Here is a 17793-nt window from a genome sequence, read left to right as displayed (position 1 = left end):
CTCAGGCCAACGAAGGGGACAGACTGCGACCAGGCATCCATACGAGGCGGTGAGGAACGCAGATTGTCCTACCCAGAGCCCACCTGCGAGAGAGCTGTGTCCGAGGTATACAGAGGCCCACCAGATTCCGAAGTTCCGAAGTATCCAAGTCACGAGTCGAGTCCAGTCCAGTCCAGTTTGGTCTAGTCCAGTTCAGTTCCGAGGCCTTCCGTTCCGTGCTACCCGGTGAGTACCGTTGCTGGGGAGGCAGTTAGACGTGCACATTAGGTTGTGCCGGTCAAGACGGGTTTGGGTACACAAATCCGGTCTGCACTGTTTCAGCAGTGTATCTGTACTGTTTAGCAGTATATCTAGTATGTCTTGCATATAATTCAGTATTCTCTAGTGTTAGTATTATGTCAGTAACTAGTTTCCTATTAGTTATCATCGTTCGTTAAATGTTAAATGTTAAATGTTTTAATATGTTTTAAAAATTGTGGTATGAATGAGTGTTCATTATTGTGTTTATTGTAATTTATTGTGTTCAAAATCAAGTAGCAAAGTTTAAAGATGCCGTTCTTTTCAAAATTAAGACAGATCAAAACTAGAAAAGGGGTACTCGAGGAAGCTGTTCCCATTCCACCTAGGGACACTCCAGGGTACTTTATGTATCATAAGCATGGCCTAGATGCCGTATTATTTCTTGATTTATGGGTGGACTACACCAAGGATTTACCAGAAAGTCAGAGGTGGCCCGCAGCTGGGACCTGGGATGCAGATTGCATCATGAGAGTAGAAGAAGAGTTCTGGAAAAAGACAGCCAGACAGTCACAGAAAAATGCCATTGAATTATGGCGTAAAGAATTGCATAGACGCACAGAGAAAGCGCTCAGAAAAGAAGAGAAAAGTAGGGAGGATTCAGACAAAGCCCGAGAAAACGTATTAGTTGAGGAAGGTATCCGAGTAAAAGCAGAACAAGTAGACAGACAACGAAACACTCTTATGAAAGAGAAAATGTAGACCAGCTCGGAAGGATGCCATTGAGTTTTGGCGCAAGGAGTCACATAGGAGGACAGAGTAAGTGTTTCACGAAGCAGAGAGAAGTAGACTGGAGTCTGGAAAAGCCAAGGAAAAGATGTTACAGGAGGAAGTGGAGCAGGTAAAATGAGCGCAGGCTGACAGAGAAAGAAATACTGACGTTGCTGGTATTTATCCCGTCCTTTCAGAGGACCTAGCAAGAGTGGCCCCAGTAGAAGGTCCAGTTAGAGTGCCACCGCAAGTACCACGATACATATAATAATGATATAGTAGCCCAAAGGTTCTTGAGCCTCCCACCAAACGAACAGCGCATAGCTGGTGTTTTCATGGTCCAACATTTGATTACGTTGTTAAAAGGGACTTGAGAGGGGTGTAGCTAGGGTAATAGCAACACCTGTGATTTGATGACACCCCTAATGTACAAAGTGTTAACGAAAAAATAATTAGTGAAAAGTTTAGCTTGAAAAAAAGAATTGTGGGTATTTCGAATTTGCAAATTGTTCAAGAATACAGGTTTGTGTTCTTGGTGGTCCAGTGAGCCAATGTGCTGGGTCAAGACGGTAAGATTATGACCCCCTGAGAGCAAATTGTATGTAAAAATAATTTTTCAATTGGGCGAATTATTGCAGTTTTTATGGAATTGAGTAGTCTTTTTGTCTTTGACAGCTTCAGAGTGAGGAGAAGGTGGGGGCTGTGTAGAGCAGAATGTGATACAGAAATCGGAGACAGATTCTGACCTTGTAGCCAGTGTAGGTGGGGGCCGGTGAGAGGAGCAGAACAGAGGCACTGCTTAGAAAGCTTCTCTGACATCGCATCTGTGTAATGCCTGCAGCGGAGAGCCTTGGGGGCCAGGAGTAGGAAAAACAAAAAAAGATGGCTGGCAGCCCAGGCTCAGGCCGCGCTGAGGGGCTATTTTTAGCTTCTCTGATAAGACAGGGCAGCTGAGAAATGTAAGTCGAGAAAGATTCCCTTGTTCTATTCTGTGCAAAACCAGTGCCCCGAGGAAATGTCTATGGAGAAGATTTGTTTTATTTTTTAGCAAATGTTATATTGCTTCTGGCCAGAAAGTAAAATGTTGCTCTTGCTTGGAATTTTAAGGGCTATGTGCCTATATAAAAACGATTTTCAAATTCAGACATTTTTGAATTGTGGCCACAAGCTGCCACCAGTTGCATTGGATAAATGATCCAGTGGTTAAAAGTCTGTGGGGAGAGATGAGAGGTGCGTCTTCGTCTGGGACATTAGGGTACATTGTGTTGACGAAGATGCATAGCTCATTTTTATGAAAAAAAAACAAACAGGTTTGTGTGTTCTTCGTTTTTGATTATTCTTGCTGATTCTGTGTGTCAGACTTGACACGGTGATTTCAGATGGGGGTGTATAGGGCAGGTAAATAAGTTATTGATTATAAGCCTGACAAATTAAGCAGGCCAGAGTGTTCGCCTCTGAGCTGTAGGTACTATATTTGCGCATCGCTGCACATTTATATATGTTAGTGTAATTGTCTATGCTTTCTGTGCTTGGTATACTGATGGCTTGGCATATGTATTTTATATATGTTTTGTTTTTGTGTTGTATTGACCAGTATGTTTGGCATTAATACAAGTTCTCCTGGGCGTTACGGAGATGGACGTGACGACGTAAATCTTTGCGCAGCGCTTGGCTGGAACTTGTTCACAATTACTAAATTTCACAGACATGATATTACCTTTATCATGCTGTCAAAATAGCGGACAATACGTTATCAGTGTATGTCTAATTGGTATTGGTGATGAATAAAAGAAGAAAATAGTTATGCAAGACTTAAATATGTATCACATGACTGCCTTTCTCTTATAGACAGGCAGCCTCGGTCATATGTTTCCAGATTGGACATTGAGGAACCATTATGATCTGTGCACTCGCATCTTACCTCTTAAAAGGCCTGTTTTAAATAAGGACTGCCACCCCAGAGTGACAAATGAGGCTCGGTATTTAGGGTAATGAGAAAATATCTGACAGGATTTCCTTTTTAAAGTTTGCTTTAGTAAGCTCATTCTTGTAAGTGGTGGCCCCAAAAGTTGACTTGTTTTTAAATTAGGCTGTTTATTGTATAGGTGGAAATTATTGCAGAATTACTGATTTCTTTAGCAGATGAATTATTAATTATCAACATTAACAACTGTTCTTAAACTTGATTTTCCGAATATTTAGGTAATTTAGCATTCCTATTAGGCTGTGTATCTCCTATAATTTTGCTTACGCCCAGTAGCTACACACAGGGATTAATAGTGTTGACAAGACACAGGGTTTGATAGTGTTTGACAGCAGTGAAATCTGTTTCAGATTTCCTCCTGTCAAAAAGGGGGGGAAGGAGGAGAATATTGGCTTTCTGCTGGCCCCTGAGGATGTTCGCTTCCCGCTAGCCCCTTAAGAAATTAAGCCCCTTAGAAATTAGCCCCCTTAGAAATTAAGCCGAGGAAATAGGTATGGTGTTTTCCCCTTTTTCTCATGTTTTATTGTGATCTTTCAGGGGTATTAGTCCAAGCCCCTAATACAGCTTCTACTAAAGTCCTCCCTTGGACACAAGAACACACTGTGGCATTTGAAGAATTAAAGAGAGCTTTATGTCAAGCACCAGTTTTAGCAAACCCTGATTACAACAAATCGTTTATGCTTTTTGTGACAGAGCGGGATGGAACAGCACTATCTGTCCTAACACAAGATCATGCAGGAAAACACGAGCCCTGTGCTTATTTTTCTAGTACATTAGACCCAGTAGCACAGGCTTTGCCTGCGTGCCTAAAATCAGTTGCAGCAACGGCCTTAGCCATAAGACAAAGTGACTCGATAGTGCTGGGCCACCCTCTGACAGTACAAGTACCACACGCAGTAGAGGTTCTCTTGAACCGGACACAAACACAACACCTGACTGTAGCTAGACTGACAGGCTATGAGCCAACGTTATTTCAACCACACATAGATATCAGACGATGCAACATACTGAATCCTGCTACCCTTTTGCCCTCCAGTACAGAAAGCGTTTCACCACACGACTGTGTTGAAGTAATACATACCGTGACTAAACCAAGACAAGACTTGACAGACGTTGCACTCCCAGACCCCGACCTAACACTATAAGTTGACGGCTCATGCATGAGGACAGGGGCGGGAGAATTAGTGGCAGCATATGCAGTGACTACTGATACTGTAATAATAGAGACTAAAAGAATAGACATATTGTCAGCACAAGCAGCAAAGCTCATCGCCCTGACACAAGCGTGCATAAGAGCTAAGCACCTGAGAGTAAACATTTACACCGATTCTGTGGCGAGAAAGAGGTTTCTTGACCTCTCATGGGGTCAAGATACAGCATGGCCCCCTTATTCAAGCCCTACTGGAAGCAATACATTTACCAACAGCCATAGCTATCCTAAAATGTAAAGCACATACTAGAGCCACAGATACCATTTCCCAAGGCAATGATCTGGCAGACCGAACAGCTAAACAGACAGCTCAGACCCCACTAGACATGACAAAATCACAGATACTATCACTGTCCAAAGCCATGACAGTTAGGGATCCTTCCAAGGATGTACAAGACATACAGACACATGCTACTGTAGACGAATTAAAGAAATGATCGGAACAAGGAGGGGTACTGACTGATCAGGGTTGGATGACAAAGGGCAAATCCACATGGTTTCTTCCTGATTCAATGGTACAAATAATCATAAATACCGCACATAGTCCTGCACACTTAGGAGAGAAAGCAATGCTAGACAGCTTACAGAATATATGGTTCTCTTTTACATGCGAATGGTAGCTCATTCTAGAACAGGCTTATCTCCCTATGAAGTGGTCTTTGGTAGACCACCAAATATGTGGGGCACTCCAATGCCTAAAAGATTACTGATGCTGACAGATTACCTGGCTTCCTTGATGTCTGCACTACTCTCTTGTTGTTCGCAGGTTGCTGCCGCCTTCCCTGACAACACCCAGGTCAAAGAATACTCCATCGCTCCTGGATGGAAGGCGCCAAAGTCAGTGCTCTGGACCACGGGGACGGCCGTTAAAGTCAAAGGGCGGAAAGGATGGTTGCACCTTCACCACTCTTTTACAAAGGAAAGACTTTGAACACCATTTTCTAGAGGAGACTCCCCAGCAGTTTCCACAAAGCTAAACTTAGATCTAAAAAGTCAGAACCCGTTTGATCAATTAAGTCCACTAGGTGGTGAAGCGGTTGAACATGTATTCTGGCTTGCATAAGATCTTGGACAATAACATTGATAAAAAGAGCAAGATGTGCATCACGATAATATGTATCAGCTTAATACTACATGCTATTTTTCCTCCTATTGCCTCACTCTTATACTCCTCCACTAATGATACCATAAAGCACACATTTAGTGATCTGCCATCCTATGAGCTATCATATCGACTTGCCTTACGCAACAATACCTTTATTCAGATACTGCACCATTCACATCAGACTGCTGGGTCTGTGGCCGATTTCCCCCGTATCAGAAGGTAAAGGGAGTGTTGCCTCTTTTTCCTTTTCCGTTCTCCCATAATGGTTCTTGCGGAGCATGGTTTGCCTTAATGACATCCATCAACGGTGATGCCAAAGAATACAAACCAATAACAAGGCTCCACAAGATTGCCCAAAACATACATCAAGACCCAGGCACGTGGACATGGTCCGGTTGGCTCTGGGGATTAATATCGGCTTGGGGATGGAAAGTGTTGACCGTCTGTGGGTTGATACTATTAATGATATTCAGTTGTTGCCTATGTCTGCACTGTGGCCCGGCCATTTGTGGCCTGTGTGCTACTGCATGTGTTCCACATCCCTATTTACAAAGCATTGAAAATGGAAAAATAATGCTGCAAGAACAGATCGACTGTCTCATGAAAATAGACGTTACATAGGGGGTTCACTAAGGTACAAGGAGGGAATGAGGAAAATAAAAATCTATGAGGCCTATGTGTCCCCATGTGCCCCCCCCGAACGCTTATGTGCACATACATGTAACCTATGTATTTCCCCTCCATGGCCTTTCTATCATGATGCTTATGCTATAACGTGGCCTGCCATCATCCAGTCTCCCATGAGAGAAACGACAAATCTGTATTGAGGCCTACACGTTTTTCATCATGTTTTCCTGCATTTTCATGAAGCCCATGTTTATGGCTCAGCCAGAGCCAAAAAGAGGTTTCATGCCTCAGAACGCTCTGAAAGCTACAGCTACGTATCCTTGGCCTTGCACACTTGGGCCTCAGCCAAAGGGGCCCCGACCGAGGTGTCGAGACAGTATTGAGCACGGTTATCTGCTTACTCTTACTGAAACCACATTCTTGCCTGGTGAAGGAGGAATGAACGCGACCCATCTGCAAGGAGGGAGCCCAGCCCTACTGTCTCTCTTTGTGAGATTGCAAAGCTCACGTCAGTAAAAAGCCCATAGCCCCCATGTAAGGCCTCTGCAGTAAATGAAGTAAATGAAGAAATAGATGCCACATCGGCTCTTGGTGATGAGCAACCTATGTCACAAATCAGTCCCTGCTCCAGACATCGGATATCAGATAATACAAGATGTGCTGGTCGTTCTGACACTGAAGGCCTCACTCACTGAAGGCCTCACTTCCAGACTTGTCCGGTTGCATAGCAACCCTCCCCACGTCAGTTACACGTCATGCTCGAGTTGAGCACAAGTAAGGCAAAGTTCCAGTACAATTCCAGCAGATCACGCAACCCCCTCCAGGTATCCACCCACACATGACAAATTACCCATTATCATCAAGTGGACGCCCACATGGACGCCCACCTTCACGCCTACTTACACGCCCACATGCTCTTATCTCATTCTCTCTTGCTCTTTTGCTTACGTACAATTGAGAAATGTATATATACTGTACTCTGTGAATAATGTTTTGAGAATATTGAGAATACTTTTGAGTCCCTTTCCAGATCCTTTTTTGGTGATGGTAATATTCTCCCTTTGACTCGAGTTATTGGAATAAAGCCCTTTTAGAACCTGATACCACAGACTCAGCCTCTTGCTTTATGCATGATCCTATTGATATTCTGAAATACATAGAGCGTAATATTTTATTTACCACAGTAATACGGAAGTCCGTTAGATGAATCTCCGTAACGCTGACACGCCGACAGTCCACAATGCGCAGAGCAGTTTGAGCCAAACATCCGAAGTAAGCACAGAAAATAAAACGAAACGCTTAAATATTGTAACAGCGCACCAGCTAAGTTAAGCTTGTTAAATGCAGCAGGGTTTAACATTAACGATATGAAAGGGTGAGAACTCTAATACCCCAGTTTACTAGCTGGACTACATTTAGCTATACGAGTGGGCATTTGTTAACCTTTTGATATTGAACACTAAGACCACGTAAGAATCTCCAGGCTCAATAAGTTTTGCAAGTATTGTTAGAATTCACAATAAAAATTCATAGACACTTGGGACTAACTGCCATACATAAACAGATGTCGTATTGGGCATACCACGTGTATATCATCACTTGGATTACAGTTCGATCACACCCAACATAATCATGAGTAGGAAGTAACCGTCATATTAACCATCTCTGCATATAGAATGTGATATATCATAATGACCAGAAGTTATGTAAAAATAAGATGAGCATCACTAAATCAATGGTCATACTATTACTATAGAGAGATAAGTGCCGATAAAGTTTCAATCAGAACCATTGAATTGTTAAAAGATTACAGGCTTTGATATTGTTTGATAAACTGCATATTAGCTACGTTTTGTAAACGTCATGGATGGTGAACAAAGGTTATTTAATTGTTGTTACAGATCATCCCCAGATGAAGGCTACACTAAGGCCGAAATGCATTGGGAATTGAAAATGTCGTGTGTAAAAGAATGAACTGCAGTGAAAATAAACTACAGCGGTTCTATAAGGATTAAAATAAAAAACGTAGGAATTGAAACATCTGGTTGAAAAATTATTCAAACAAAAGGATTACCTATATAACTTGGAAATCAAACAACCTCCAGTTGTAGGTCATCTCGTAGCCCTGGGGACACACCCCACAGGCAGTGGGGGTGCAGTATGTTGGTTTAAGTCAAATCATTCTGTTCGGAGAATGATACCCAGGGGGCACAATAAACTTTAATCAAACCATGTATAGAATAGAGGCAGTGCAAGTACTCACCACTTTTGTAACCGAGATTGAGCCAGCATCCTTGTTGTCCTTCAAAAATGTCAATCTCCCTCTCATATAGTGAAAGGGCTATACCCAGTAACAGAAGGTGTGGTGTGATACCTCCACACTGGTCTTTTAATTCAAGCCATCCAATTTAACCTTTTGCTTTTAGCCGACTGCAAGGTTCCGTTTGTCACACCATTAAACCTCTGAACTTCACCACTGCCACTCGGATGAGATAGCAAGGTGAAGTTGTGTTCCATTACAACACAGGAACCTTTCCATCATCTCATTCCTAAACTGAACTCCATTGTCTGTAATGACTTTCTTCGGTAGCCCTTCCCTGTGAAATATGTCATTGAGAAACTTGACCACATTTTCTGCACCAGCACTGTTCATAAATGCCACTTCAGGCAACTTAGAAAAGTAATCAATAGCTACTAAGATATACCAAGATTCTTCATCATCACCCTCAATAGACCCCATGATGTCCACACCTTACACCTCCCAAGCCATTTCAGGACAAGGTACAGGAAACAATTGGGGTTTTAGCACAATTGCAATTGTGACTTACCTGCATCCATGCATAAGTAAAAATCCCTGAGAATCCTCTCAAATTCAGCATCAATGCCAGGCCACCAATAATTTTCTTTAATCTTCCTCTTACTTTTGTCACTACCCAAATGCCCATTATGGCAAAATGTTAAGACAGACTCCCTCATTTCCGTAGCGGCAACAACCTTCATCCCTCTCATGACATTCTCATGCATAACTTTGAGTTTACTATAAACCTCCCAAAAATTCCTACAATGATCGAACCATCTTTTCACTCGCCAGCCTTCTATAATAAATCCCTTCATCAAGGTGACATCCTGTTCACTTGTCTTGCGCCATTCTCTTCTGAAATGGCAACAATCCTTTCATCACTCATCCAAGTTACACACACTTCGTCTTTGTCATTAGTGACCCTCTCTTCTAATGGTAATCTATCAAGGCAGTCGGCTACTTTGTTCTTAATACCTGGGAGGTGCCTCAAGGTGTATCTATAATCTAACCGACATTCTTGCAATTTTAGGTGTGGTATTAAATAAAACTTCCATTGACAACACCTTAAGTAAAGGTTTATGATCACATCTCACCTCCACTTCGTACCCCCACACAAATTTCTGAAATGTTGCAGACTCCACACAATGGTCAGTGCTTCCTTCTGTATAACCGAATAGCACTCCTCAGCTGGTGATAAGACCCTTGATGCAAACGCCACTGTGTATTCACTCCCTCTGGAATCCATCTAAGACAGTACAGCTCCTATACCCTTATTGCTTGCATCAGGAGTCAAGATACAATTCAACTATGGATCAAAACTTGCAAATTTCCAGCCATACAAAATCTGTCTTTGATTTGTTGAAAATCACACTGTAAGGTGTCTGACCAAACAAACTTGTCTTTGTTTAAAACCTGGGGTAGATTATAGGTCTTTTCAAAAAAGTTCTTCAAGAACTACGCATAAAATCTAGTAGCCCTAAGAAGGACCGCAGTTTATCCTTAATAGTGGATTCTGGGTCCTCCTTAACAGTATTAAGGAGACTTATTTTTGGCTTGATCCCCTCTGACGTGACCTCGTGTCTTAGGTAGTTTGACACTTTCGCCACAAACTTACATTTAGCAAGCTCAGCCGTAAGCCAATTCCATTACTTCTCACAACTTGCAGTCATGCTGGTCCCCGTTTCCCCCTTGACTAAAATGTCATCCTGGAAGAATACACTTCCCACTTTGTTTTTGAGAAAATTGTGCATTCGTTTTTGGAAAACTTCTGCTGCTGATGAGAGTCCAAACGGCATGCGTTCCAAATGATAGCATCCTTGGGTGGGTGGGGGGCTAATTAATGTGGTTAGTGATTTACTTTCCTCATGAAGCTTTACTTGGTGGTAAGCAGAGTACAAATCAATTGAAGAAAATCATTCCATGCCCTTAGTCACCATCAACAGCTCATTATTTTAGGTAATGGAAATCTCGCAATCACAATGTTACTGTTGGGATACCCGAGATCCACACACAAGCTAATCTTCCTATTGGTGTACCTGGCTATCATTAACTGGGCGTACCACTCAGAGGCATCCACAGGTTCAATGACCCCCTGCAAGGAGCAGTTTCTCAATCTCGTTGTTCACTTCTTCCCTCATAATCCATGGAATTTCTCTGACCATTTGTACCTTGAGGATAGCATTTTGCTTCAGCACAATTTTGTGCGAAAACCCTTTGAGTGTGCCAATCTTACCCGTAAACACATCTGGGTACTTCTCTTTTTAAGCTAACCCCCATTGCTCATCACCCCTGAGAGAGAGAGAGAGTGAGTCAGTCAGTCAGTGAGAGAGAGTCAGTCAGTCAGTCAGTGAGAGTGAGTGAGTGAGTGAGTCAGTGAGAGTGAGTCAGTCAGTCAGTGAGAGCGAGTCAGTCAGGGAGATGGAGTCTGTGAGAGGGAGTCTGTGAGAGAGAGTCTGAGAGAAAGTCTGTGAGAGAGTCTGTGAGAGAGTGTCAGAGTCTGTGAGAGTCTGTGAGAGAGTGTCAGAGTCTGTGAGAGAGTGTCAGAGTCTGTGAGAGTGTCTGTGAGAGTCTGAGAGAGTGTCTGTGAGTCTGAGAGAGAGTCTGTGAGAGAGTCTGTGAGAGAGTCTGTGAGAGAGTCTGTGAGAGAGTGTCTGTGAGAGAGTGTCTGAGAGTCTGAGAGTGTCTGTGAGAGTCTGAGAGAGTCTGTGAGAGTCTGTGAGAGAGAGTATCTGTGAGAGTCTGCGAGAGTGTCTGTGAGAGTGTCTGTGAGAGAGTCTGAGAGAGAGTGTCAGAGTCTGTGAGAGAGTGTCAGAGTTTGTGAGAGAGTGTCAGAGTCTGGGAGAGAGTGTCAGAGTCTGTGAGAGTGTCTGTGAGAGTCTGAGAGAGTGTCTGTGAGAGTCTGAGAGAGAGTCTGTGAGAGAGTCTGTGAGAGAGTTTGTGAGAGTCTGTGAGAGAGTCTGTGAGAGAGAGTCTGTGAGAGAGAGTCTGTGAGAGAGTGTTTGTGAGAGAGTGTCTGAGAGTGTCTGTGAGAGTCTGAGAGAGTGTCTGAGAGTCTGTGAGAGAGGCTGTGAGAGTCTGTGAGAGTGTCTGTGAGAGTCTGTGAGAGAGAGTGTGAGAGTCTGTGAGAGAGTCTGTGAGAGAGTCTGTGAGAGAGTCTGTGAGAGTCTGAGAGAGAGTCTGTGAGAGAGTCTGTGAGATTCTGTGAGAGAGTCTGTGAGAGAGTCTGTGAGAGAGACTGTAAGAGCATGTGTGAGAATGTCTTTGAGAGTCTGAGAGTGTCTGTGAGAGTCTGAGAGAGTGTCTGTGAGAGAGTCTGTGAGAGAGTCTGAGAGAGAGTGTCAGAGTTTGTGAGAGAGTGTCAGAGTCTGGGAGAGAGTCTCAGAGTCTGTGAGAGTGTCTGTGAGAGTCTGAGAGAGTGTCTGTGAGAGTCTGAGAGAGAGTCTGTGAGAGAGTCTGTGAGAGTCTGTGAGCGAGTCTGTGAGAGAGAGTCTGTGAGAGAGAGTCTCTGAGAGAGTGTTTGTGAGAGAGTGTCTTTGAGAGTCTGAGAGTGTCTGTGAGAGTCTGAGAGAGTGTCTGTGAGAGTCTGTGAGAGAGTCTGTGAGTCTGTGAGAGTCTGTGAGAGAGTCTGTGAGAGTCTGTGAGAGTGTCTGTGAGAGTCTGTGAGAGAGAGTCTGTGAGAGAGAGTCTGTGAGAGAGAGTCTGTGAGAGAGTGTTTGTGAGAGAGTGTCTTTGAGAGTCTGGGAGAGAGTGTCAGAGTCTGTGAAAGTGTTTTTGAGAGTCTGAGAGAGTGTCTGTGAGAGTCTGTGAGAGAGTCTGTGAGAGTCTGTGAGAGAGTCTATGAGAGAGAGTCTGTGAGAGAGAGTCTGTGAGAGAGAGTCTGTGAGAGAGTGTTTGTGAGAGAGTGTCTTTGAGAGTCTGGGAGTGTCTGTGAGAGTCTGAGAGAGTGTCTGTGAGAGTCTGTGAGAGTCTGTGAGAGTCTGTGAGAGTGTCTGTGAGAGTCTGTGAGAGAGAGTGTGAGAGTCTGTGAGAGAGTCTGTGAGAGTCTGTGAGAGAGTCTGTGAGAGTCTGAGAGAGAGTGTCAGAGTCTGTGAGAGAGAGTGTCAGAGTCTGTGAGAGAGTCAGAGTCTGTGAAAGAGTGTCAGTGAGTGTCAGTGAGAGAGTGTCAGTGAGAGTCTGCAAGAGAGTGTCTGTGAGTGTCTGTGAGAGAGTGTCTGTGAGAGTCTGAGAGTGTCTGTGAGAGTCTGTGAGTCTGTGAGAGTGTCTGTGAGAGAGTCTGTGAGAGAGAGTCTGTGAGAGTCTGTGAGAGTGTATGTGAGTGTCTGTGAGAGTGTGTCTGTGAGAGAGTCTGTGAGAGAGTCTGTGAGAGAGTGTCTGTGAGAGAGTGTCCATGAGAGTCTGTGAGAGAATGTCTGTGAGTCTGTGAGAGAGTGTCTGTAAGAGAGTGTATGTGAGAGAGTGTCTGTGAGAGTCTGTGAGAGAATGTCTGTGAGAGTCTGAGAGAGAATGTCTGTGAGAGTCTGAGAGAGAGTGTCTGTGAGAGTCTGTGAGAGTCTGTGAGAGAATGTCTTTGAGAGTCTGTGAGAGTGTGAGAGTTTGTGAGAGAGTGTCTGTGAGAGAGAGTTTGTGAGAGTCTGTGAGAGAGAGTCTATGAGTCTGTGAGAGAGTGTGACAGAGTGTCTGAGAGAGTGTCTGTGAGAGAGAGTCTGTGAGAGAGTGTCTGTGAGAGTCTATGAGAGAGTGTCTGTGAGAGAGTGTCTGAGAGAGTGGGGTAGAGGTAGAGGGGTAGAAGTGTGGTAGAGGGTTAGAAGAGAGGTAGAGTAGAGGTAGAGGAGCAGAAGAGAGGTAGGGATATATAGGCAAATGAAAAGGAAGCTAACGACTTCAGGAATGTGAAAGAAAGCTCTCCTATCTTGGAAGCTGATTACAAGCATCTCCTGAGAAATGCGGCAAAACTTTCAAACCACGTCGTTTGAAAGTTTTGCCGCGTTTCTCAGGAGATGCTTGTAAACACGAATAACCGGATTCATTTAATTTAACAGTTGGCCCCGCCCAGGATTGCTTAGTGACGCAAATGACAAGGAAGCTATCGACTTCAGGAATGTGTAAGAAAGCTCTCGTATCTTGAAAGCTGATGACCCATGACGAGAGAGGAAAGCCATATGGCGCCTCTGCTAGTAAGCGCGCGCCCGTGCGCTTAACCGCAAGCTGTAGGCCACAGTGGTAGCATTTTCAGAAGCCCTTACTAAAAGTCTCGCCAGACCAGCGCATGCGCTAGCTCAGGCAAGACCTAAAAACGGCCTTTGAAACCACACTTTTTACATTTCTGGTCTCTCGCAGTACATTTTTTGCTATTTGCTAAGTGGTCTTTACTCTGTAGCATCTTCTCCCCTTATTTTTATTCATGCTCATCTTGGTATCCTCCTGAACTTTAGGTTTATCTTTTTTGACTTTCTGTTTAACTTTACAAACCATATCTCTAGACTCTTCCTTTGAAGTTGTCTCAGCTGCTTTTGTTATTTGAAATTTCAGCTTTCTTAACCACTGCAATCACATCCGCTAAAGATGCCACCCCATATACCTACAACCTCTCCTGAATATACTCATTATTGACATACATGATGATCTGGTTACGAATGAGCTCATCATGTAAAGTCCCAAATCTACATGTAAAGGCTAGCCTTTCTAGGGCAGAAACAGCCAATTTGTTCAGTTTTCTCCTGAAAAAACTGTGCCCATCAATCACGATACACACAGACGTAGAATAATATTTATCCATATCCTCTAACGCATGTTGAAATACATCAGTCACCTGACCTACAAGGTTATTTCTCCATGGCATTGTACACTATGAGCCCTTGAGGACCTAGTGAGTGTAAGAGTATTTACTTTTTTCTCAATTGCGACAACTCTTCATCTTGAATGGTGTCAATATTACTGAGAAAATACCATTTCCACTCATGCCATTTAATGACTGGATCACCAGAGGAAATTAAAAAAGGTTGTGGTGGTGGCAGTGAAAAAGTATGAGAGGCACACAACTCAATAAATTACCCCCACTCTAACACACTACACTACACGCTGCCAATTGTCATACAAAATACAAATGATAGGTATAACTGGCAACCAACACAGCTGTGTGCTTTTGGGGTAACTTCACTTCGAATTGCCCCAATAATACGGTGGAAATTAATCCCTTTGTAAGGTGCCGAAGATCTGCGCTTCTGTTCCACGTACTCTTTGCCACCATCAAGGTATAATCCACTGTGCGCTGAAAGCTAGCGTAAAAACTCTCAGCGGTGTCACTGATGTGCACAAAATTTGTTTCCTATTTCTGCCACTGTTGAGGTCTAATCCACAATGCACTGCAGACTAGCGTGATAACTCCCAGCATTGCCAATGATGTGCGCAAACTTTGTATAACCCCAGACTTCACACTTGAAGGCGCCCTAAACAACTGCACGTTGAGTGTAAAGAAATACGAAAGGGCACTGTACTCACTGTGAAAGGACAGTTGCCATTTCAGAAGAGGAAGGACATAAGCAATTGAACAGGATGTCACCTTGGAGGTGGTGAAAGGATTTATTATAGAAGGCTGGCCAGAGAAACAAGTATTGGCAAAGCCAATAGGTCTCACCTCTGCTAGAGCAATAGGTTTAACCTATTTTAGTGTTGTTGTACAGCAGTAGTGTGGTTGTACAGTACGTGCAAAACGTTAGTAAAAAGTGTTATGATACAGCAGTATTGTTGCATTATTTGCTACAGCGGGAACTGTGATATACAATCAAAGTATCCCATAGCCTGCAGCTGAAATGAGGAGCACATGACTATATGATGTAAGGACAACATTTTCCCACAAAAATATAATGGTGGCACCAAAGGGTTTCCTGTAAAATAAGGGGGTATAAAGTATAGATGTTTTGTCCAGGGTCTCACAATTTGTTTAATCAGTGAAGCCAAGATTCAACAGAGGAACCACAACCGAAGTAGTATAGTCAAGAAGACTAGAGTATTCTGCTGCTGTCTACTGCAGCAGGAGGGAGAACTGAGAATAACCTGGGATGGGTGGAGAGAAATCAATAAAAGAGATGCAAGATAGAGTTTATGAGGATAATGGTCTAGTTGCGCCTCTGTAGAGGACCACAGGCAGCCAACTCCAGCATGACTCTGCTCTGACCTTTCACAGTGTCTTGTTTTAGTGCTATGAAAACACACACTTTGCCTGGCTCACTTTGTTCTCACACCCCCTCTTTAATATGAAGATAGTAGCGTTGGAATTACCTTTATATTCCTGTACTGTGCTGCACATGGAAATATAGAAGGGCAGGTTCTCACCACCCCAAATTAGCTGTTTAGTATACTCTTTCAAATGTAAGAACTACAGGTATTCAGTATCAGTCAGTCACGGCCAATTTAAAGCAGTGTTCCGATATAGAAATGGACAAAAGTTTATGTTTCTGAATTAGTGTCTTACACTGAAAAGCTGGTTTACATTTCTTTCGCTGGATCAACCTTTGTTTAAAACACCACCAGAGAAGGGTGGTGAACTATGGTCCACAAAGAGCAACTGAAAGCTTTCTTGTTCTTTATCAGAAACATCTGCCTGTCAATGGTTATCACCAGTCTTTTCGGCCCATTAAAAGGCTGGGTGGATGGGTATAATATGTGGTGTTTAGGATCGGGGCGAAGGGTGCACGGAAAGAAGGACGGATAGGTGAATAAAGGGCGAGTGGATGGATGGCCAGATGGATGAATGGATAGCTAGATGGATGGATGGATGAATGTATGGATGTATGGATGTATGGATGCATGGACCAGTACTTAGGATAGGCAGGTGGGCTGATAGATACTTAGGATAGGTTCTGGGACAGATGTATATATAGATGTATGGACGTATGGATGGATGGATGGCACAGTGCTTAGGATAGGCAGGTGGGCTGATAGATGCTTAGGATAGGTCCAGGGACACATGTATGTATGTATGGATGGCTGGATGGATGGATGAATGAATGAATGGATTGCTGGATAGGTGGATGTATGGGCGTATGGATGGATGGATGGCACAGTGCTTAGGATAGGCGGGTGGGCTGATAGATGCTTAGGACAGGTGCAGGGACAGATGTATGTATGTATGTAGGTAGGAATGCATGGATGGATTGAAAGATGGTTGGATGGCGCAGTGTTTAGGATGGATGGATGGATGCAGGGCTTTAAGTGGGCCGGGAATTTTCGTAAGCACACAATGCTAGTTATCTTGATTTAGACCACGCCCGTACTTGGATAGGCCACACCCCTTTAAGAGGTTTGCCCGCACCTTTTAGAGCACCCCCAGTTTTTTCCCCACTTAAAGCCCTGGTGCCAGTGATGAAATGTGTCCTCAATAAGAGAGAGAGGTGCTGTGGAGGATGAAGGACCAGAGTGCAAGGGGGCTCTCATGAGAGTGGAGATAGAGAAGTCTGTGATGAACTGAGCCACAGTGAAAGAGGGAGATGGGGAGGGAGAGCACCCAAGGGTAGAACGCTTGGGGAAAAGGGGAGGGCAGTGTGTGGTGAGTGAGGAGACGGTGTGAGAAGGAGAGCCTGTGATGAGCGGGAAGATGTCATGAGCAAAGAGAGAAGTAAAAAAGAGTAGATGGTGAATGGGGAGACATAGTGACAATGAGAAGAGAGACGGGTTGTTTTCGCGAAAGGAGGAGAAAGGATGAGAATGAGAGGAAGGAAAGACCGAGTAAAGTATAAAGACAGAAAAAGTGTGATGAAGCGTGAATGGGAGTATGTAATCAAGAGTGACTGTAAACAAACAAACAAAACAAAGCTTTACAGCAACAGCTGGCACAGGCGGATAACACCAACTGCTAAAAGCCAGAGGACCGGTTGGTGGCACGAAACTAGAAGGAAGAGGTGGCATTGGCTGGTGTGGAGGAATGAGGTGGATGAAATGCAATGACCCGATTTAGCACAGGGCGTAAGTACCAATGTAATTTCAATACGTGGTCCAAATAATAGATGCCTCAAACCTGACCTGTGAAAGTAGAAATCTGAGTGTGCACTTGAACGGGAAAGGAGTAAACAAACAGAAAATGCAGCAAACCCAGAGCCTATTGCAGCAAAGTGCATACCCAGGGATCTTTTATGTCCAAAGTTCAAAAACAAAAGTTTCCAGCTTCCTTGTCACATCATCATGAAAGCACCTCCTGGATGGTGCTTGGCCATCAAAATCACTTTAGGTATCACTCTTGGGTACGGACCACGGTAAACGTTTGAAACAAGCATTTGCAATGCAATCAGTCTCTCCTTTGGGACCTGATATGTATTTAGCTATGCAGCACATTAGCCTGGGTGCTGAAACATCTACTGTTCTTTTACATGGAGGGAAAGTAAGCACCAAACTGCATGACACGCCAGGTATGGGAACACATGGAGAATAATATTGCCTTTCAGCAGGAAATGGTATAGTCCAAAGCTCTGTTTTCAATATAAAATCAGGGCTTTCGGTGGTCATATCACTGAAAATACAAGATTTGAAAAACATATTATGGTCTACGGGTGCTCGTGGAAGACAAT

The sequence above is a fragment of the Triturus cristatus genome, chromosome 1_1, assembly GCF_964204655.1.
Source record: "Triturus cristatus chromosome 1_1, aTriCri1.1, whole genome shotgun sequence".
In the NCBI taxonomy this organism is placed as follows: domain Eukaryota; kingdom Metazoa; phylum Chordata; class Amphibia; order Caudata; family Salamandridae; genus Triturus; species Triturus cristatus.
The sequence above is the reverse complement of the archived record's forward strand: the minus strand, read 5'-3'. Positions refer to the sequence as shown.